We start from the raw sequence: 7,351 nt of genomic DNA, 5'->3' as shown, positions 1-7,351 counted from the left end.
TGGTTGTCTTATATGTTTTTTAATGGTATACATTTTAATATTTAGATTGCAAATCCATTTCAAATTTATGGCATATTTATAATGTTATTTTATTTTATTTTATTTTTTTTGCTGAGGCAATTGGGGTTGACTTGCCCAAGGTCACACAGCTAGTAAGTGTTAAGTATCTGAGGCCAGATTTGAATTCAGGTCCTTCCTGATTTCAGGGCTGGTGTTCTATCTACTGTGCCACCTAGCTGTCCCTAATGTGTTGTTTTAAATCCTTTTTCTTATAAACTGTTTTCCTGTTTTCCCAGATCTTTTTGTCAAAAAGGAAGTTCTCTCAAGAAATGCATGTACTTTAAATTTATTTAATTTTGGGTTACTAAATGTGATTGTTTCAGATTAGTTCTTACCGAATCTGTTCCATTATTCTACTTTTTCTTTTTTCCATCATTTCCAAATAGTTTTGATGTTTATTGATTTATTATATCATTTGAGATTTGGAAGAATTATTCTTCATTCTTTGCTACTTTTTTTCATTATTTCTCTTGAATTTATAGTTTTTTTTTTTTTTTTTTTGGTCTTCTAATGAATTTTGTTTTTATTTTGTCCAGCTTTATAAGATGTTTCTTTAAGAGGTTGATTATTATAGTACTGAGTCTCTCCTAGAGTCATTGGTAAGACAAAAGTCAAGACAACTGGTCATAGCTAGGACGCAGTAGATGATCTTGACATTTTCAATGTCTGACCTAATTCTTAAGTGCCCCACAGTATCTGCTTCAGCTGCCTCCATGGCTGTTGGAACAAATTGTTCTCATCCACCCATTCCCCCAGGGGAAGCCTTCACATACTTGGGATGGACAGTTCCCTAACTCACTGATGGGGCTGAGATTTGTCAGTTACCCTCAACCCAGTACATAGCCTGTGTGCCTGAATAGGTTTTACTGGGGTGTGGCCACTGCACACATTACAGCTTCTTGGAGCCACAGATGAAAGTTAGGTGACAGGTGGACACCAAAGATTGATGAGCAGCCCTGAACAGCACTTGGCAAACCCTCACATTAGAGGTGCTGGTCCTCTCTGAACATCCTATATGCCCCTGTATATAGAATAAATAGTAAATAATTAACAGTGGGGAAGTACTAGAACTAAGGATTGGGGAAAGCTTCCTATAGAAAATGGGATTCCTGTAGAAGATGAAATTTTATCTGGAACTTTGGAGATATGCAGGAGGTGGAGAATCCATGGTAAAGAGCCAGTGAAAATGCCCAGAGTCAAAAATAATGTAGTATCTTATTTTAGAACAGCAAGGAGACCAGTATTACTGGATGGAAGAGAATGTAGAAGACCAGTAGAGGAGGTATAAAAAACATTGGAAAGGGATATGGGAAGGGAGCTAGGTTATAAAAGATTTCTGTAACAAACAGGATTTTATATTTGATTCTGGACTATAGAAAGTTATTGAAGTCTACTGAATTGGGGCTGAAGTGGACTGGAGAATAAGGTACACCAGGCAAACCAACTAGAAGACTATTGCAATAGTTCAAGCATAAAGGAAAATGAAAGCTTGCACCAGGACAGTAGCAGTATCAAAGGAGTGAAGGGGGCATATTTGAGACCTATTGTAAAGGTGAAATTGTCAGACCTTGGCCACAATTTTCTACGTTTTCTTTTTTTATTCTGTTTTCATACTCTTAAATCGTATAATCTCTCTCTACTACTGGTCCACTAAATTCCTTCTTCTACTTTTTCTTCTCTTTTATAACTTATCAGTTTGTCTCATTTTCTATTCTATCTAAATGGTAGCATAGAATGTTTACTTAGATGGTAAGAAACTTTTTTTTGGATTTAAAACATATTGTTCCTTAAAACTTTGTTAATAATTTTTTTTGCATCCTCTCTGTTTCTCTCTGTCTCTCTCGGTCTGTCTGTCTCTATCCCTCTCTTTCTCCCCCCTTGTCTCTTCTCTCTTCTCTCTGGTGTTGAACTCACCCCAGGCATCCAAGTGTGAACTATTGTCTGCTTTTCATTCGGGCCTGCATTTCCCCCAATTAACCCATTGACACCTCCTCCCACTGCAGTGCTTTTCACTGCTGTAATTTCATTTTGGTTCAGAGAGCAGACTGCCCCTAGTTTCAGGGATAGTGTTCATGGCCCTCCCAGAATTGTCCAGAAGAGATCATTCTAGTTTCTGGCTGATTTAAATGTTACTTTTTCTCTTCTTGCTTCCTGTGATTCTTCACCTAGAGTCTAAACTACCCATGATTGGGAAAGATCCTCAGACTAGTCAAAACTCATATCATATCAAACTGGTATCTCTTTCCACAGCTGAAACATGGCTCATTGGCTTCTTGGATGGCTCTGTTCATTTGCATTATTTTACCAAGTCACCAGTAGCAGAGTAAGCATGTTAATTGGTCTCACCGCAAGTAAGTTGGTCTCCAAAAGAATTCATATATTCGTTTATCCACAGAAGAATTTAACTGATTTTAAAATGACATATAACTTTAATATCTTGGTAACAATAATGTACTTTCTGCATATGATATGATTTTCCATGCTCAACTCTTCTTCATGCTTCTCAAAGAAATAGGCTTTAATAGGAAGGAATAAAAATAATTTAAGGAGTTTTTTGGAAGCTAAATTTTTTGTAGGGGTGTCAAATGTTCTACTTGCCACCCATTAAGCAGAGTAAGCAAGTCCAATGAGTCCCTTAAAGAAAAAGATTAATAAGAAACTGTCATAAGGAGCTCAAATGTTTTGTTTATTATTTTCTTAGAGTGACTTTTATTTGTAATATGGCCAAATGAGAGACCAGCCTAGTTTGCTACAAGTATGCAATAAATGCATAGCGACCTATTTGCAGTGAAGAATACTTGCATAAATGTGTTAGTTGGAGCAATATAATGAATTTAAGACAGGCAGTCAAGTATATCCATATTTTTTATGGATAAATAAGTTCCAGTAAATTAGTTAGTCTAAATCAGGCAACTAAAACAGTTTTTAAAAAATTGCTTCAATAAATTTCAACTGCCCTTTGACTAAGAAAAATAAGAAAATGTTGTTAGCTTTTGTGCAAAATTTTGTAAAGCTGTTTCTCCTGCCTATACCTACTCACCCCCTTGATTTCGTGAGTATTCTTTCATTTCTATTTTTCCAATGCTTTAAATACAGTTTTGAATTACTCTGCCTAAAGCCTCTGTATAGTGGAAGGTATTATGTGAAAAATCCCTGCAGGGCTCTTTTTAGTTCTGGCAGTAGGCATTAACCATTATTCCTCAAAGTTTCTGTAGTATTTTTCTTGTTATTATAATTAAATTAAACTTCAATTATTACTAATTTATCAATTTTTAGCTTTAATAAACATGTGATTATAGATTATTACAGATTTTTCTTTTTTGCTTCAGTGCTTATTTTTTTATCTTAAATTCTGGAGTTTATTTTATTTTTTAATGTAACTACCTTTTATCATAGTTTTCACATCTAACACACCACACACACACACACACACACACACACACACAGAGTTATAGTCTGATTACCATATTTAAAGGATTTATAAGCACATAAGGATGTGAAAATTCTTTTCTTTACATGTTAGACTTTTTAAAAATAATTTCTTATTTTATTGAGCTTTGAGAGATTGACAGAAATTGGGTAATAATAACACAATAAATTTGTGGCTTTTGAGGACTCTTTTAAATCATAAATGCCTTACGTTCTTTACTTTTCCTTATGTCCTTGATCACTATTAGTGCTTTGCTACAACCTATCAGGAGATAAGTAGCATGTTTCAGCCTGAGTCCTGTGGAATCATGATTGGTCCTTCTGTTAATCAAAGTTTCTGTCTTCTAAAGCTATTTATCTTTACAATGTTGTTGTAACTGTGCAAGATGTTCTCTTGATTTCTCTCACCTCATTTTGTATCAGTTTATGCAAGTCTTTGCTTTGGAATCATTCCTTTCATTGCACGATAATTTTCCATTATATTTATAAACCATAACATGTTCAGCCATTCTCTAACTGATGAGCACCTTCTCAGATTCCAATTCTTTGCTATTTGAAAGAGATACTGTACACATTCTTGTATATCCTTAGAATTTTTTTTTTTTGCTTACGACTGCTTCCTCCCTTAATTTACCTTCCTACCTATTCACTTTTTTTCTGTCTCCCTTTTCCCTCTTCTTTCTGTACTGAGTAGAATCTATTTCTGTATTCAGCTGTGTGTCTCTTTGCCCCCTAATTTGAGCAGTTCACATGAGAGTAAGGTTCAAGTATCCACCTGTCCTTTCACCTCTTTCTTCTTATTTGTATAGAACTCTATTTCTTTGCTTCACTATGTGAGATAATTTCCCCCATTATTCTTCTCTCCTTTCCTCCTACCGGTGCATTCCTCTTTTTACATTCTTGTTTTTAGATCATTAAAACATAACAAAACCTCTTCCAGGTTCTCTGTCTAATTAGATACCCTCCTTTCACCCCTGATGATGACAGGGTTCTGAGAGAACATATATTGTCTCCCTATATTATTGAATATAATGAAAAGAGGTTATCCTGCTTTATCCCTTTATGATTGCTCATTCATTAATATTTACCTTTTTATGTTTTTCTTGATTCCTGTGTTTGCATCTAGAAGTTTCTGTGTATCTCTGATCTTTTCTTCAGCAATGCTTGGGATTCCTCTATTTCATTAAAGATCCTTTCCCTTTCCTAATAGATTATACTCAGTTTTATTGAGTAAGTTATTCTTTTTCTAAGCCTATTTCTTTGCCTTTCTGTAATATCATATTCTAAGCTTTTTTCTCCTTTATAAAGGTGACTGCTAAATTGGGTGAAATTCTAATTGTGGTACCTTGAATTCTTTTTTTTACCCCCTAGGGGCTATCTGTATTTTTTCTTTGACCTAGAGGTTATAGATTTTAGTTATAATGTTCTGGGAGTTTTTAATTTGGGGTTTCTTTCATGAGGGACTGGTGAATTCTTTGTATTTCTACTTTGTCCTGTGGTTTTAAGAAATCTGGATAGTAGTGGGGTGTGTGTGTGTGTGTGTGCATGTGCATGCATAAAGGCATACCTGTTCTTGAGCATGGACATGAATATGTAATTTCTTTAAATATGATGGCCAATTTTTTTTTTTTTTAGTTATGGCTTTAAGGTAGTCCAATGATTACTAAATTATCTCTCCTCTATTTCTTTTCCAGAACAATTGAATTTTGGGTTGTTTTTGGTTTTTATACTGTGTTATACTTTATATTTTCTTCTACTTTATCACTCTTTTGACTTCATTTTAAAAAAAATATTTCTTGTTGCCTTTTAGAGTCATTAACTTCTTTGTGATTCATTATAATTTTCAGGAACTGGATTTTAAGTTAAGGTTAGGTATTTCTTATTCTAAACTATTAAATTCCTTTGCCAATTCTTTTTTCCCTCTGTAGATCTGATTTCTTACCCCCTCCCCCCATTTCTTTTAGTACTCTTATTTGATTTTTTTTCTTTTTCTTTTTGGATGGCAATTGGAGGTAAGTGACTTGCCCAGACTCATACAGCTAGAAAGTGTTAAATGTCAAAGGCCATAATTGAACTCAAATTCTCCTGATTCTAGGGCTGGTGCTCTTATTCATCTCATTTCATTTTAAAGATCATTTAAAACTTAAAAAAAAAATACTTTTTCATCCTTTCTAGGAATTCTAATTGAACATATGCTCAAAACATCTTTGTTTTTCTTTTTTCTTTTTTGCTTGTACATTGCTTGTAGATGTTTCGAAGTTACTATTTTCTTCTGGGTTTATGTCTTGAGCATCCCATCACTACAATAGATTTTTGTAGTGGAATTTTTCTTTTTCATTTGCTTACTCATTGTTCCAGTTTAAATTTTTAGAATTTATGTTAGTTGGAATCAGTCTTTGAGCTCTTTTCTAGGGGATGTCTAGGCTGGTTCTAAGGCTACTTTCTAGGAGAATTTAATATTAACTTATTCTAGGACCTTAGGTTTAGGAGGTAAAAACTTTCAGTGCCCCCCACAATGCCAAGATAAAGGACAAAGTCTCATTTGTACTCTTATTCAGAGCTCTGCACTTCTTTCCCTGAGTTCAGGTCTGAACAACATACCTGTGGCTTTATCCAAATTGAAGTTACAATAGACTATGGCTGGACTTGACCACAATCAATTAGCTGGAAAACTCTGCCTGTTCACAGTGACAGTACTGTAGACTACCTATTGTTCTTGAATTCCTGCCCTAATTAGTCTACTGCAGTCTTCATCTGAAGACTGGAATTGGAACCCTTGCCCTTTTCAGTCAGTCCTGGAAATCTGTGCTTTATAACTGGGTAATAAGCAACAGAGCTGCCAGATGACATCTACTCTAATCTACTCTATCACCTTACACAAGTTTGGGCCCCTCTTTGCTGGATTCAGAACTTCTATGATACATGGTCTTTCCATGCACTGGAATTCTCCAAATAGCTGTCCTTGCCTAGAATACCATCCCTAGTGTTTGGAGAACTTTCTAACTATCTTCCGATGTTGATATGGTCTGGTAAAATGATTCTCTGTGATTTTTCCTTGTATTTTCCAATCAAAACTCAGGCTGATGTGTTTTTTTAAAACTGTTTGGAGAGGTGTGTGTGTGTGTGTGTGTGTGTGTGTGTGTGTGTGTGTGGTATGAGAGACCTAAGATAAGGGGGGATTTAGTTGTACCTTTTTCCTGATACTCTGCCATCTTAGATCTGCCCTATCTCGTCTCTTCTCTCAACAATCCATTCTCCACAATGTTGTGTAAGTAATTTTTCTAATGTACTTCCCTACTCATGTTTGTCCTCTATTAAAAACTTTCTTTGTGTTCTAATGTCTTCTGGATATATTTAAAAAAACTCTTTGTTTTTGTATTCAAGTTCCTCCATAATTGGGATCCACAGTATATAGTTCTAAGCCTTCTATCTTCTATTTATGTTTTGGCCAACTTGGCCACCCCTTATATCATTCTTGTGTGGCACTGTCCCATCCTCATGTCTTTGTTCATTTTAGTCTTTAGACCTGAAACTGATTTTTTTTTCCATTCTCTTTATATGTTTTTTTTTGGAGCCCCTCCATTCTTTCAAAGTTGAACTTAAGTATCACTTTTTCTATTAATCATTCCTTTTTCTCAACCACTATATGACCATCTTCTGAAAACAGCCTCTCCTTTCTTTAACTTTGCATAACTGATTTTTTCATTCACTATATTTTGTTTTGTATCACAGTTATTTCTTTTTAGATAATTTGCTTTCATCTATTTAATATTGGATTATAATTTCCTTGAGGGCAAGGATTCTGTCTTTTTTCCCCCTCTTTGTTAACTCAATTGAAAAGTGTCTTTAATATTTTACAAAG

This window comes from Sarcophilus harrisii, chromosome 1, assembly GCF_902635505.1.
Source record: "Sarcophilus harrisii chromosome 1, mSarHar1.11, whole genome shotgun sequence".
Classification (NCBI taxonomy): domain Eukaryota; kingdom Metazoa; phylum Chordata; class Mammalia; order Dasyuromorphia; family Dasyuridae; genus Sarcophilus; species Sarcophilus harrisii.
Note: the sequence above shows the minus strand (reverse complement) of the source record.